We start from the raw sequence: 16,079 nt of genomic DNA, 5'->3' as shown, positions 1-16,079 counted from the left end.
GTACGTCCACGTCTGCTGCAGGCTCGTTGGTGGCTGACAAGTCCAATGCAGGACAGGCAGACACGGTTGCAGTGGTTGCAAGGGAAAATTGGTGGGTTGGGGTTGGATGTTGGGTTTGTCCTCCTTTGTCTTTTGTCAGTGAGGTGGGCTCTGCGGTCTTCTTCAAAGGAGGTTGCTGCCAGCCGAACTGTGAGGTGCCAAGATGCATGGTTGGAGGTGAGATCAGCCCACTGGCGGTGGTCAATGGGACAGGCACCGAGAGATTTCTTTAGGCAGTCCTTGTACCTCTTCTTTGGTGCACCTCTGTCTCGGTTGCCAGGGGAGAGCTCGCCATAGAACACGATCTTGGGAAGGCAACAGTCCTCCATTCTGGAGACGTGACCTGCCCAGCGCAGTTGGATCTTCAGCAGCGTGGATTCGATGCTGTCGGCTTCTGCCATCTCGAGTACTTCGATGTTGGTGATGAAGTCACTCCAATGAATGTTGAGGATGGAGCGGAGACAATGCTGGCGGAAGCGTTCTAGGAGCCGTAGGTGATGCCGGTAAAGGACCCATGATTCAGAGCCAAACAGGAGTATGGGTTTGACAACGGCTCTGTATACGCTAATCTTTGTGAGGTTTTTCAGTTGATTGTTTTTCCAGACTCTTTTGTGTAGTCTTTCAAAGGCGCTATTTGCCTTGGCGAGTCTGTTGTCTATCTCGTTGTTGATCCTTGCATCCGATGAAATGGTGCAGCTGAGATAGGTAAACTGGTTGACCGTTTTGAGTTTTGTGTGCCCGATGGAGATGTGGGGGGCTGGCAGTCATGGTGGGGAGCTGGCTGATGGAGGACCTCAGTTTTCTTCAGGCTGACTTCCAGGCCAAACATTTTGGCAGTTTCCGCAAAACAGGACGTCAAGCGCTGAAGAGCTGGCTCTGAATGGGCAACTAAAGCGGCATCATCTGCAAAGAGTAGTTCGATGACGTTACAGACGAACTACTCTTATTATCTTGTAACAAATTATACATAACCCAAATATAACCCTTCTTTGGTACAGAGGAAATCGAAGACTCAAATCTCGACAAAGTAGGTAAATTAATCTCTCTACCATAATTATCCTTTACCAAGGCTCTAAGTTGGTAACACACAAACAAAGAATTTACAGATATATCAAATCTCTCTCTCAACTGATTAAAAGAAAGAAATTGTCCCTCTTCAAAACAATCCTGTATTGTCTTTATACCCTTAAAATTGAACTCTTTAAATAATTATTAAACAGTGAAAAATAAATAAGCCGATTATTATACAATGGAGTTAAAATTGATAATTTATCTTTTGATCCCAAAACCCTATTTTTTTAAAATCCAGATCTTTAACAAATATTTCAATACCAGCATATTGTATTCAAGTTCCAACAAAATATAAATTCATGTCCCTTGACCTCAGAAATACATGCCATTTCCACCTTAGCCCATCTAGGAGTTGATCTAGATCCATCAACCTGCTAATAAACTTCAATTGGGCCACTTCATTCTAATTTTGAAAATGTGGTAAATGAAGTCCACCTAACGCATATTTCTATGTAAGTTTTTACAATGCCACTTGAGCTAATTTACCTTTCCATAGAAACTCCCGCACTACCTTATTTAAATCCTGAAAGAAAGAAACATTTGAAAGTAAACAAGGTATTGACTGAAATAAATATTTAATTTGGGAAAAAAAATATACATTTTAATACAATTGACCCTACCAATCAAAGTTAACGGAAGATCTTTCCACTTAATCAAATCTGCTTTAATCCATTTTAATATAGGCACATAATTTAACTGATACAATGACTGATAATTAATATCCACAAACACATCTAAATATTTAATTTTATTTGTCCACCTTAATTTTGTAATAACTTTAAATTCTGAATAATCTCCTATTCCAACTGGTAAAATTTCACTTTTATCTCAATTAACTTTATATCCTGACAATTCTCTAAATTTCGACAAACACTCTTGTAACTGCTTCAACGACCATTCTGGTTCCGTCAAATATATCAATCCATCACCTGCAAATAAATTAATCTTATATACTTCATTCATAACCTTCATCCCTCTAATTTCATCATTTTGTCTAATAGTCTGAGCTAATGGTTCAATGGCCAATGCAAATAATGCTGGTGATAATGGACAGCCCTGCTGAGTTGAATGAGTCAGCCTAAATGGTAATGAAATCTGACCATTTGTCATCACTCTAGCAATCGCGTTCGTATATAAAGCTTTAACCCAACCAATAAAAAAGGGCCAAATTTAAACTTTTCTAACAACTTAAATAAAAAATCCCACTCAACCCTATCAAAAGCCTTTTCTGCATCTAGTGCAACCACTAGATGGTTAGGCTGCTTTCGGTATGCATTGACCAAAGTAATTAATCGAAGAATATTATCTGATGCATTTCTGTTCTTAATAAAACCTGTTTGATCAGTATGTATCAACTTAGGTAAGTACATACAAGTCTATTGGCTATTTGGCTATAATTTTGTAATCTACATTTAATAAAGAAATAGGTCTCTATGAAGACACTTTTAATGGATCTATTTTTTTGGAATAACAGTTATTAAAGCACTTGAACAAGATTCCGGCAACTTCTGATCTTCAGTAACTTTTTTTAAAAACACATTTCCAAATACATTAAATAAATCATCATAAAAAAACAAAATTCCACAGGAAATCCATTATCTCCTGTGGACTTTCCATTTGGCATTTCCTGTATAGCTTCCTTGATTTCAAAATTTGTAAATGGAGATTCCAATTCCTGAATAACTTTCTCATTTAATACCAGTAACCTTAATTTAAATAAATAAGATCAATAGAACCATTATCTTGCTTCCCCTCAGAAGTATAAAATTTTTGATAGAATGAATAAAACTGATCATTAATTTCCTGAGGCTTATAGGTAATTATTTGTATTCTTTTTTAACGGCATTAATAGTCCAAGGTGCCTGTTCAGCTTTCCATTGCCAAGCAAGTACCTTGTGAGCTCTTTCTCCCAAATCATAATAATGTCGTTTAGATCAATTAATTAAATGCTCAAACTGATAAGTTTGTAAAGTATTATAGTGTAATTTCAATTTCGCTAATGCAACTTTTTTTGTCTTTGGTCACATCCTTCTGAAAGTCTTTCTCTAATTCAGCAATCTGATTTTCCAACATTAAACTTTCTGCCATATATTGTTTCTTGACTTACGTAGAATAACTAATAACCTGTCCCCTCAAATAAGCTTTTAATGCGTCCCATACTACAAAATGACTAACCACAGAATTAATATTCTCAGTCAAAAATAAATAGATATGCTCTTTAACAAAAGTAACAAATCTGGCTTTTTCAATAACATTGCATTAAACCTCCATCTATATGACGAACGTACCACTTCTGAAATTTCACAGGAAAAAAGTAATAATGAATGGTCTGATAGAACTCTACTTTTATATTAAGCTTGCAGTGCTCTACCCTGTATGTGTGCTGATACCAAAAACAAATCAATCCTAGAAAACGAATAATGTCGTGATGAATAAAAATATTTTTTTTTCCCTATATGATTAACCTTTCTCCAAATATCTACCAGATTTAAATCATTCATCAATGCATTGATTTGTATTGCCATCTTTGATTTCCTTATATTCTTCAGGTTTCTGTCCAATAAAGGTTCCAAAATCCAATTAAAATCTCCCCAACTAAAATATTTTCATTAGCTTGAGTTAGCAATAAAAAAGCTTCTGAAATAAACCGCTCATCATCTATATTAGGCGCATAAAGATTAAGCCAAATCCAAGATTCAGCAAAAATTTTACAATTCACCCGTAAAACTCTACTTACATTTCCCTCTGAAGATTTCAATTCAAATGGTAATTATTTTATGAATCAAAATCGCCAGCCCTTTTGCCTTAGAATTAAAAGAAGAAAAAAAAACATGTCCAAACTAATCTCTTTTCAATTTCAAATGTTCCTTTTTGGTCAAATGTGTTTCTTGTAAAAAGGCAATATCAGTAGTTAGGTGACCAAAACTGTAAACAATGCTCCAAATTTGGCCTCACCAATGTCTTATAAAAATTCTATATTTAATATTTGATTTATCAAGCCCACTATGTCAAAATCTCTCTTCATGTCTCTCTCTACCTATGGTGCCTCTTTCTATCTCTATGGGTTTTGATTCCTCTGTTCTCGCACACTCCTCAGAGCCCGACCATTTACAGTGTATTTCCTACTTTGTTTGTCCTCAACAAAATCCATGATACCAATAATATCGGCAATGATTATTGAGAATAGTGCTTAATGCTGAAGGTAATAAAGAAAGTCTGCTGAATTGCAAGTTTGCTTTTGAGAATACATTATTTTTATTTAGAAGGCAGTATTGTATTTGCTACTAATATTTGCAGAGATGTAACCTATATTCATATAGACCAGGTCACCTCTAGGTTGCCCATCTAAATATTAACTCTTCCCCAGCCTGATTTGCTGGGCTTTTCCTACAGTTCTGATCTGCATTTTAGAAGTTTTATGTGCACTCTATTTGACTTTGCTATCGCTCTCTCTCACCCCATCAATCATCAACTTTATATCACCATAGCAGTTCTGACCCCACACCATCGGAGATATTATTTCTCACTTATGGATACTCCTCAACTTCCTCCACAGCTTGAAAGTAATGCATTCTTTTGCTTTCCCAATGCTTGTGAAGGGTCTTCCATGTGAAGTGGTGATTTCTTTCTTTTTCCACAGATATTGTCTGATCTCATAAGTTCCCTGGACTCTTATTTTTAGGTTTCTTTCAAATATCTAAAATTTGTTATTGTTTTTGGTTCTTATTCTTGTATTCTTTTCCCTTATTTAAAATTTTTACCTGTGCCCGAGTTTTGGAGTTCTGTTATTGAACCAAGATTATTTTATAATCCCAAAGTTCATAACAAATCTACAAGTTGTACTTGAGTGCACCTCAAATATCTATTCACATACACCATGTTTTTAATAAAATTAATTGCACTAATGTATAATTAATCTCATTCTACTTTCAATTGTTAAATAAAATATAGAGGACAGAACTCTGCTCACAGTCATTGCATGTGGAGTGATTATTTTCTGTTGTTCAGAGAATCAAAAATCCATTAACAGCAAAGGAATGAAGGGAAGATATATCACAAAGCTTTGCAAGAAACATTTTAGGTGTAATCAGATGAACAAAGCAAAACAAAGATCTGAAAAAGGATGCAGAGATACAAGATTAAAATGTATCCCATCATAGAGAGCTGACGTAGCAATATTAGCCACATTTCTTCCTGCAACAAAGATTCTATTGATTCTCTGGGCCAGATTTTAACTACTGAGGGAACAATTGTAATCATGGTCATCCAACTATTTCCGCTGCCCAGTGCTGGCACAATGATCTGGCTGTATTTATGTAGGTAAATATTGCCTTAATATAGTTTAAAGTTCTTTCATATTTTTACTGCTGAAAATATAGGCATCAGGAGCATTTAACTTTCCTTTGAAGCTACAATGTGAATTTTCATAACCGCTTTTAACATGCAACACATTACCCATAATAAATATTGTATCTCAAACAGTGAAACACTCAATCCAAATTAGATTGAAGTGTTTGAGCTTTATTTTTTAATCAGAGTGGAACATTTTTAACTTGCTGCCTGTGGAAGAGTGTTCTCATGAAATATGGTCCAGTTTCTTTCCTCTCTTCTCATAACCAAAGATATTCACATCTTATGCCCACTTAATGAATGTTCTTTGAAACTATCTATAACCTTGAAATATTACATAAGCCACCCAAAGAAGAAATCTCTCTGCCAAAAAAATCAGGTCACATCTCACCTTTTCACCTACCCAACAGCCAATCGCAATTTTCCTGCTTCTATTCTTATAACTCTTGACCCAGTCGTCATCACCAAATCATTACTCCTGGAGTAGATGGCAATCAATCGAGTTTCCAAGTTGAATGGTATCACTTGGAAAACTCACTCATCATCAATTTGGTTTATTTCTATTGTGGTTGAAAATCAGAGTTAAAAGTTTGGTTATTTGTCACAAAATGCTGAATATAGTGAGAAGGATTCTTCTGCAAACAGACAAACAGGTTACCTCTAATATTCATACAGTTAAATCAAGATCACATTTATAAAATAAAAGATTACAACGAGATAGACGATCAGTTAGCATTGGTATGGCTGCAAGGAAGAGCCTGTTGGCTCACACTTTCGCACTCATAAACCTTCCCCCAGATGCGCTGAAGGAGAGTGTGTCTGGGGTATGATAGGTCTTTAAGTAGGTTGGCAGCTTTTGCTAGCCAGTGGAAGATGTAGATGGAGTCCATGGAGAGGAGGGAAGTTTACACAATGTGTTGAACTTCTGTAGCTTCTTCTAGTCTGGACCATAGCAGCTCCCATACCACATTGTGATGTATCCAGCATTTATTTTTTCAATGGTGCACCTGTATAAGTTGTTTAGGGTGAAGAGGGACATGAGAAAATCATTATCATCCAGCTGAGTCTTCTGAGAAAATAGAAGCATTAGTTCACTCTCTCTTGACCATAATATCAACTGTTTCCGTTAGTCAGATCATTTGGGATATTTATTCCCATGAAATTTTTATTCAATAATATGTCAAATCTCCTTAAAAACATTTTACAAAGTAAAGGCATTTATGTGACTTTTTTACAGCTTTCTCAATATGGAGGCCACAGGACAGGTCCTCCAATATGTTACACTCAGGAACTTGCAGGTACTAAACCTCTCCACTGCCAATCCTGTTAACAAAGACCAGTATATGGTCCTTTGGCTTCCCCTTCCTAAATTCTACAGCAAGCTCTTTGATCTTGCTGATGTTAAGAACAAGATTGTTGTCTGGCACCATGTAACAACAATGGTCTCATTGGTTAATTTATAGATTGCATTGGAACCAAACTTAGCTACACATTTGTGGGAGTCGACTAAACATGTTGCCTTGAGGTGCTCATGTTGATGACCAGTGAGGAGGAAGTGATGATGCCAATTCACATTGATTAGGATCTAATGAGGAAGTTAGGATCCAGCTGCAAAGGGAGGCATTGAGTCCCAGGTCAAAGTTTGACCATGAGGCAAAGCTAATTGAGAAATTTTCTCCCAATAGGCAGGTTCAAAAGCAAACTGTGTTTAACAAGTGCATAGCAATCAAGTACTAAGTCTTCAGGATTCCTGATGAATTGATGACACCAGGTGAACCAGAGACCACTTCTCTCCACTTCATATTAATAGCTCAGTAGTTGAGAGAATGGAGAGCACAAAGTTCCTCAGAGGCCACTTAATAAGTGACCTAACCTGGACTCATACTATCTTCTCACTTGTCAGGAAGGAGAAACAGCATTTTCTTAGAAGGTTGAGGAGGTTGTAGAGAGACTATAACAAACAAATGGGTTACTGGGATATCCACAGGCACAATATAGAAATGCAATTAAATGTTTGTTCAATACAGCTACATTAAACACATTAATATCATTTTGCCATCTCTTCAGAAAGTACATTAAAAAATTTAATTAACATTCTTTCAGCCAACCCTCTGAATCACCTCAGAAAACATCAATGCATGTCCACTTCTGCCATTAATTCGAGTTTTTTTTAAACAAAGTACCTCTTTGGCTACAGCCAGTAAGAATTTTGGAGCATATGTCCAATATATTTGTGTTTGAAAATCAGCTCATTATCATTAAGTTGCAACATTGAGACTGCTACAGCTCTACCTTCTGGATTTTTATTGCCACATCCACCAGTGTTCTTACTGACCAATTAAACAGTCCTTAATCTATAGGAAGACTGCTTCTTGGAATAAAAGAGCTGGATAACTCAAACCCACTTCGTATTAGAGCAACATCAACATCTCTAAGCCTTTAGTTTCTAAACAACCAAAGTTTAACGTTATTCCATTGTCCCTCAAGAACTTCCACAGGTGAATCACCAAAATCATATCTATTGGATGCCTCACAGCAATGAATGACAGCTGCTCTGCTTAAGAGCAGAAGAAACTACAGAAGTGATGAATGTAGCTTAGGCCAACACAAATGTTTGCCATTATTTACAGACTCCATCTTCATCTTCCACTGCTAAAGAAAGGCAGTCAATGTATTGAGAGACCCACCAGACCCCAGCCATACTCTTATCTCTTCTCTTATAGGGAGAAGGTTTAAAAGTTGGGAAAACACTCACAAATGGGCTTAATGATAGTTTCTTCCTTGTAGCCATCAGTCTTCCAAATTAACCCCATAACAGAGTTCTCATGTTAGCCTTGCATCATGCTAATTTATCTTCCTTCTCATTGATCCTCAAACTCTGTGGTGAGTAAGGGATTACTTAAGGTGGTATGTGAGTCAGAAAGAAAAGGCTGAGAATCACTATCCCATACTCTGTAAATTGTACTCTATGAGATAACCTGTAAGCCTGTTCACAGAATAACTCTTCTCACTGTACCAGATATTTAGTGACAGCCAATGTCCCTCAATTGTAGACACCTACTCCATTACCAATTGTTTTCTAAAACAACAAAAAAAACCTTACCAGCCATACATGGCACAACATATTCATCTAATTAAATTAATATATTTAATTCCATCACCTGACCTTCATTGAAGTCCCTTACTCACCAAAGTCACACTCTGTTAATACTGCACATATGAGGTGTTGTACTTCACTGTTAGCTAGAATCTCAGTCTTATTGTCTCAAAGGCGTGAGTACTGTACTCTAAAGTATTTTTGAGCCAGCTGCCTTCAATTGACTGGTACCAGCTGGTATCTAATTACCTGGGAGCCTTGCTTACCAATTTCTATCACCACAATTAGAAAGTGTAAAAATGTACTTTTAGCTGGGTTCTTTTTCAGAGCTATTCTACACTGACAAATAATTAGAAATATAATATTCTCTGACATTCTAATAAGATCACATTGGTGGATAAACCTTAGGCAGGATATGGGAAAGTTCAATAAGGTTTACAGATTGCAAAATAATGAGCTGAAAATTTTGTTGCTCAGAACAAATATTGGATTAAAGTGTGTGTGTGTTGCTTTTTTGTGCAAGCAGATAAATATATCAACAAAAATACCTCATTACTATAAATTAAAACACATTGAAAAGCATTCAATACAGATCACCTTAGTAGCCAATAATTTGCCACTAAGATGTCTTGCAGAATTTCAGTGAATTCTCAAGATCCCTTAGAAATGCCATCTTAATTAATGACTATATAATTAGCTAGGTAGAATCAAATATGACATGGTCTTAATCATACTGGACTTCATCTTTGATTTATGATAACTAACAAAAGAACTGCTGGTTCTCAATATTTTCTCATTGGAAGGATATCTTTTTCTTTTATCATTCTTTTTATTAATCATATTATAGGTAAATAATACATGAGGACATAGGATACATAATAAAAAAGGGGAAAATCACTATATGACATCATCTTGGCTTGGCTTTGCGGACGAAGATTTATAGAGGGGGTAAATGTCCACGTCAGCTGCAGGCTCGTTTGTGGCTGACAAGTCCGATGAGGGACAGGCAGACACGGTTGCAGCGGTTGCAGGGGAAAATTGGTTGGTTGGGGTTGGGTGTTGGGTTTTTCCTCCTTTGTCTTTTGTCAGTGAGGTGGGCTCTGCGGTCTTCTTCAAAGGAGGTTGCTGCCCGTCGAATTGTGAGGCGCCGAGATGCACGGTTTGAGGAGATATCAGCCCACTGGCGGTGGTCAATGTGGCAGGCACCAAGAGATTTCTTTAGGCAGTCCTTGTACCTCTTCTTTGGTGCACCTCTGTCACGGTGGCCAGTGGAGAGCTCACCATATAACACGATCTTGGGAAGGTGATGGTCCTCCATTCTGGAGATGTGACCCACCCAACGCAACTGGATCTTCAGCAGCGTAGAATCGATGCTGTCGGCCTCTACCATGTCGAGTACTTCGATGTTAGGGATGAAGTCGCTCCAATGAATGTTGAGGATGGAGCAGAGACAATGCTGGTGGAAGCATTCTAGGAGCCGTAGGTAGAGGACCCATGATTCAGAGCCGAACAGGAGTGTGGGTATGACAACGGTTCTGTATACACTTATCTTTGTGAAGATTTTCAGTTGGTTGTTTTTCCAGACTCTTTTGTGTAGTGTTCCAAAGGCGCTATTTGCCTTGGCGAGTCTGTTGTCTATCTCGTTGTCGATCCTTGCATCTGATGAAATGGTGCAGCCGAGATAGGTAAACTGGTTGACAGTTTTGAGTTGTGCCCGATGGAGATGTGGGGGAGCTGGTAGTCATGGTGGGGAGCTGACTGATGGAGGACCTCCGTTTTCTTCAGGCTGACTTCCAGGCCAAACATTTTGGCAGTTTCCGCAAAACAGGACAAAACAAAACAAAAGAGCAAGGGGGAGGCGGCGGCCCCGGCCTCGGTCGAGTGAGGCAGGCAGAGGCCCCGGTCCGGGCAGAGAGTTGGAGGCAGCGGCCCCGATCCGGGCAGGAGCAAGGGGGAGGCGACGGCTCCGGCCTCGGTCGAGTGAGGCAGGCGGAGGCCCCGGTCTGGGCAGAGAGTTGGAGGTGGCAGCCCCAGTCCGGGCAAGGGAGTGCAGCGGCAGCCCTGGCCCAGTCCGGGCAGAGGGTGGGCTGTGGCGGCCCCGATCCGGGCAGGAGCAAAGGGGAGGTGGCGGCCCCGGCCTCGGTCGAGTGAGGCAGGCGGAGGCCCCGGTCTGGGCAGAGAGTTGGAGGTGGCAGCCCCAGTCCGGGCAAGGGAGTGCAGCGGCGGCCCCAGCCCGGTCCGGGCAGAGGTTAGGCGGCAGCGGCCCCGATCCAGGCAGGAGCAAGGGGGAGGCGGCGGCCCCGGCCTCGTTCGATTGAGGCAGGTGGAGGCCCCGGTCCGGGCAGAGAGTTGGAGGCGGCGGCCCCAGTCCGGGCAAGGGAGAGCAGCGGCGGCCTCGGCCCCGGTCCGGACAGTATGGACCGACCTAAGAGGGGAGGCAGGCCCCTCCAGCCTGGGTAAGAAACCTGCATAGGAGAAGGTCACTCCGATATAAAACCTACGACCCAAGGACCTCACTGCCACATCCCAGTTCGCTCGGCCACGGCACATGAACCATGGGTGTAAAGGGTGGGGCCAATACTGCGCGCACTGCACTCCACCTAAAAGTTCCTTTGCGCAGGCCCGAGGACAGGTCCACGTCCTCCCCCTCCATGTCCTCCCCCTCCACGTCCTCCCCCTCCACATCCTCCCCCTCCACGGCAAAATATGCTCACAAACTCAAGCTAGCATGCTGGAACATCAGAACCATGCTAGACAAGGCTGACAGCCACTGACCTGAACGTCGGTCTGCCCTTATTGCACATGAACTCCTCAGACTTGACATTGACATAGCCGCTCTCAGTGAAGTCTGCCTGGCAGATGTAGGCAGCCTCCAAGAACGCGGCGCGGGCTACACACTCTACTGGTCTGGCAAGCCTTTGGATGAACGACGCCTATCTGGTGTAGGCTTCATGGTCAAGAACTCCATTGCCTCCAAACTCGAAAACCTCCCGACAGGCCACTCAGACCGGATCATGTCCATGCGACTCCCCCTTCAAAACAAGCGTCGCATCACCCTCATCAGTGTCTATGCTCCAACCTTCCAGGCGGAACCAGCAGAAAAGGACAAGTTCTACACTGACCTGCGCAACCTCATTCAACGCACCCCTACAGCCGACAAGTTGGTCATCCTTGGCGACTTCAACGCTCGCGTCGGCAAAGACTCAGAAACCTGACCAGGAATCCTGGGCAAGCATGGTGTCGGCAAGTGCAACGACAATGGGCACCTCCTGCTGGAGCTCTGCACAGAACAGCGGCTTGTCATTACAAACACCCTTTTTCAGCAGAGGGACATCCTGAAGACTACCTGGATGCATCCCCGATCCAAACACTCGCACCTCCTGGACTACGTCCTGGTGCGAGAAAGTGACAAACGAGATGTGCTCCACACCAGGGTCATGCCCAGCATGGAATGCCACACTGACCACCAGCTGGTTCGCTGCAAGCTCAACCTTCACTTCAAGCCAAAGCCCAGAAACAGTAAAGCTCCCAGAAAGAGGTTCAATGTTGGAAACCTGCAGTCAGACGAAGTGAGAGGAAACTTCCAGGCAAACCTCAAAGCAAAGCTCGAGGATGCAATCCGCCTCACTGAAACCCTCTGGGATCAGCTGAAGACTACAATACTGCAACTGAAGAGGTACTGGGCTTCTCCTCCAGGAAAAACAAGGACTGGTTCGATGATAACAGCCAGAAAATCCAGGAGCTTCTGGCAAAGAAGTGAGCTTCCCACCAGGCTCACCTTACAAAGCCGTCCTGTCCAGAGAAGAAACAAGCCATCCGTCGCGCATGCAGCCATCTTCAGCGCAAACTCCGGGAGATCCAAAATGAGTGGTGGACTAGCCTCGCCAAGCGAACCCAGCTCAGCGCGGACATTGGAGACTTCAGGGGTTTCTACGAGGCTCTAAAGACTGTGTACGGCCCCTCACCCCATGTCCAAAGCCCGCTGCGCAGCTCAGACGGCAAAGTCCTTATGACATCATATGATCTAACATATTGCATTACACAGTAATTAATGAATATGTTCCCATCTCCTCAAATTGAAATCTTTAAAAAATCATTTTATTATATAAAACCCCACCTAATCTAAGAAAAAAAACTATCCTGAGAATTTACTAATAAAAATTAATGATCTTTTTTTCACCCTCAAAGAGAAAAGAAGATTAAATATAATCTGGAAGGGAAAATAATTATATTAACTAAGTCATGTGGATTTAATGTTTAAAAGGTTGCAAGGTCTCTTTAAATTTAACAAAAGTATCAAGTGTATGTCTCCTAACATTCTCTAAACTTAAACATGACATAATTTGAGAGAACCATTGAAACAAAGAGGGTGGATTGGAATCTTTCCATTTAAATAAGATAGCTCTTCTCGCCAACAATGCAGATAAACACCTGATGTGTTGAAATGGGAAACTGTCCTACTTCTGGAACTATAATTTCAAAAAGAGCAGTCAATGAATTAAGTTGCAAACTAATATCCAATATAGCTGATAAAGTCTTAAAAATATCTATTTATTAACTTTCCAACATAGGGCATGACCAAAACATACAAGTTAGAGAAGCCACTTCTGATTTACATCTATCACAAATAGGACTAACATTAGAAAAGATTTGGGCCAATTTATCTTTTGACATATGAGCCCGATGTACCACTTTAAACTGTGCAGTGAACTGAGATTCACTGGCAGGTTGGTGTGCTGATGGCAGGCCCTGCCTCCAAGATCCACTCCCATCTGCCCTCAACCCTGGTTTCCCACCTAAACCCAGAGCTCGTCTGACGACTACTCTTGAATCCTACCCTTAGCTATGAGCTAATAAAAGCATTTATTCTCCTTCCAGTCGTGAGAGCTTTATATTATGCTACAATTTTATTAGTTCATGCCCTTATGATGGAAGCCTTACTCAAGCCAGATATGCTACCGATAGACTCTCTGTCCCCCGACACGGCTGAGGATTTCACATACTGGCTAGACTGCTTCCAGGTCTACCTGAATGTAACTAGAGACATCTTCCACTCTGATGAACTCAGAAGATCAGTGCTTGTTTCCAGGGTAGGAATGAAAGAGTATGCAGTCATCAGGGACTGCTTTATGTCTTTTTCTTTGGCTTGGCTTTGCAGACGAAGATTTATGGAGGGGTATGATGCTGCTATAGTGACATTGAAGGCTAGGTACCTAAAGTCACAGAATGAGGTCCTAGTGAGGCACCAACTTGCTCTACATTGCCAGTGGCCAGGAGAGACCATCGATGTCTACCTGCTGGATCTGTGGGCATATGCCAAGAAGTGCAGGTATGAAGTGGCTACAGGCCGCATTTGTGAGGAAGAACAGATCCGAGAAACTCTAGTCCCAGGGGTACACTTGAGGTTCATCAGGCAGGGACTACTTAAGTTGGGTTAGAAGGACCTGGAAAGCTATGTCGAGCTGGCCAAATCGCTGGAACAGGTCAAGCTCGAGAATGACGACCTCAAAGCCAGTCAGCTTGCCCAACCAGGTGTGCCCTTCTGAGGACCGGCTGCTCCCACTACATCTGCCCTAATGGGTGCCACTTCCTGTGCCAAAGAGTGTTTTTTTTTTGTGGAAAGAGCCAGCTTCCCCGATCTCGTTGCCCAGCAAAAGTCCACGGTCTGCAGCACTCCTGGATCCAATTCTAGCCCCTAGCCATCTGCCCCAAATTCACCAAAGCCCACTTGCCGTGCAACATGCCAACCTCGGAAATGACACTAAAAGGCTCAGCGGCCATATTGCTGCGACCCAAATTCAAATTCAGTGCTGTCATCGACGGAGGAAAAAGGAGGGTGCCATCTTACCAGGTTGATGTCATCTTACCCATGCAGGCAACCCAGAACGGTGGTGGTCATTCAGATGAAGAGCATGAAGTCTCCAGGGACCTAGCATTGATGGACCTAGATCAAGACAGGCGTCACAAGCTCAGCAACTCTACAGTGACTGTAAAGATAAATGAACATACCACGAGATGCCTCATTGACAGAGGTTCTACTGAGAGTTTCATAAACTCATGGTGTATGCAAAAATACAATCACCTCATATTTTTCACATCTCAGTCACATTCTGCATGTGAACAAAACCATTATATAGTACATCTGTTAATCAAAGGGGGGAATTCGGTAAATTTCACCTGTATGCACTTGATGAATTGTGTGCTTCGGTGTTGTTGGGTCTGAACTTACTGTGTCACCTTAAAAACGTAACCTTGAATATTCTGGTCACCTCCCCCCTGAAATGGTTTGGAACAGAGGGCCCCTAAAATCAGAACCCACATGCAGCCTCTCTACGCTAAATATCAACCTTCCTCACCAAATCTGTATGCAGACTGCAAGCCCATTGCTACTAAGAGCAGGAGGTACAGCTCAGCAGTCCGAGTGTTTATAAAGTCAGAGATTCAGGGTCTGCTGGAGGAGAGTATCCTCAAGCCGAGCACCAGCCCATGGAGAGCACAAGTGGTAGTGGTAAAGGGAGAAAACAAATCCAGTCTAGCAATTGACTATAGCCAAACCATTAATCGGTACATACTCCTGGATGCTTACACCTTCCCTCATGTTTCAGACATGGTGAATGATATCACGCAGAATCGGGTCTATTCGACCATCGACCCGAAAGCTGCCTATCACTAGCTGCCAATCCATTCTGAGGACTGTCCATATATGGCATTTGATGTTAACGTCCATCTCTATCAATTCCGAAGGGTCCCTTTCGGTATTACTAATGATGTTTCTATCTTCCAGAGGCAGATGGAAAGAATAGTGGATGAATATCGGTTGAAGACTACCTTCTCCTATCTCGATAATGTCACTATCTGTGGCCACATCTAGGAAGACTATGATGCCAACCTCCAGAATTTTCTCTATGCAGCGAAATTCCTGAACCTCACTTATAACTCTGACAAGTACGTGTTGAGAACTAAACGTCTGACTATCCTTGACTATGTGGTGGAGAATGGCACCATTGGCCCTGATCCTGATAGGATGTGTCCCCTATTAGAGCTCCTCATCCCCAGCACCACAAAGGCTTTGAGTAGATGCCTAGGGTTTTTCTCATATTACTCCCAGTAATATGCTGATAAGGCTCACTCCCTCTTAAAAGCCACTATTTTCCCCATCTCGTCAGAAGCCCAAACAGTTTTTAACTACCTCTGAAACCACATGCATGCAGTGGACAAGAATGTACCTTTCCAAATGGAAAGCAACACTTCGGACGTAGCCCTGGCCGCTACCCTCAATCAGGTGGGCAGATCGGTTGCATTTTTTTCATGGACATTACAAGGCCACGAGCTCCAGAACCCATCAGTGGAAAAGGAAGCTCAAGCCATTGTAGAAACTGTAAGGCACTGGAGACACTCTCTGGCTGATAGAAGATTTATGCTCCTCACTGACCAGCACTTGGTCTCATTCATGTTCAGCAACATCAAGAGGGGCAAAATCAAAAATGACAAAATTGCTAGATGGAGGATCGAGCTCTCCAAC

This window comes from Narcine bancroftii, chromosome 3 (assembly GCF_036971445.1).
Source record: "Narcine bancroftii isolate sNarBan1 chromosome 3, sNarBan1.hap1, whole genome shotgun sequence".
NCBI classification, from domain to species: Eukaryota; Metazoa; Chordata; class Chondrichthyes; order Torpediniformes; family Narcinidae; genus Narcine; species Narcine bancroftii.
This window is presented reverse-complemented; position numbering follows the sequence as displayed.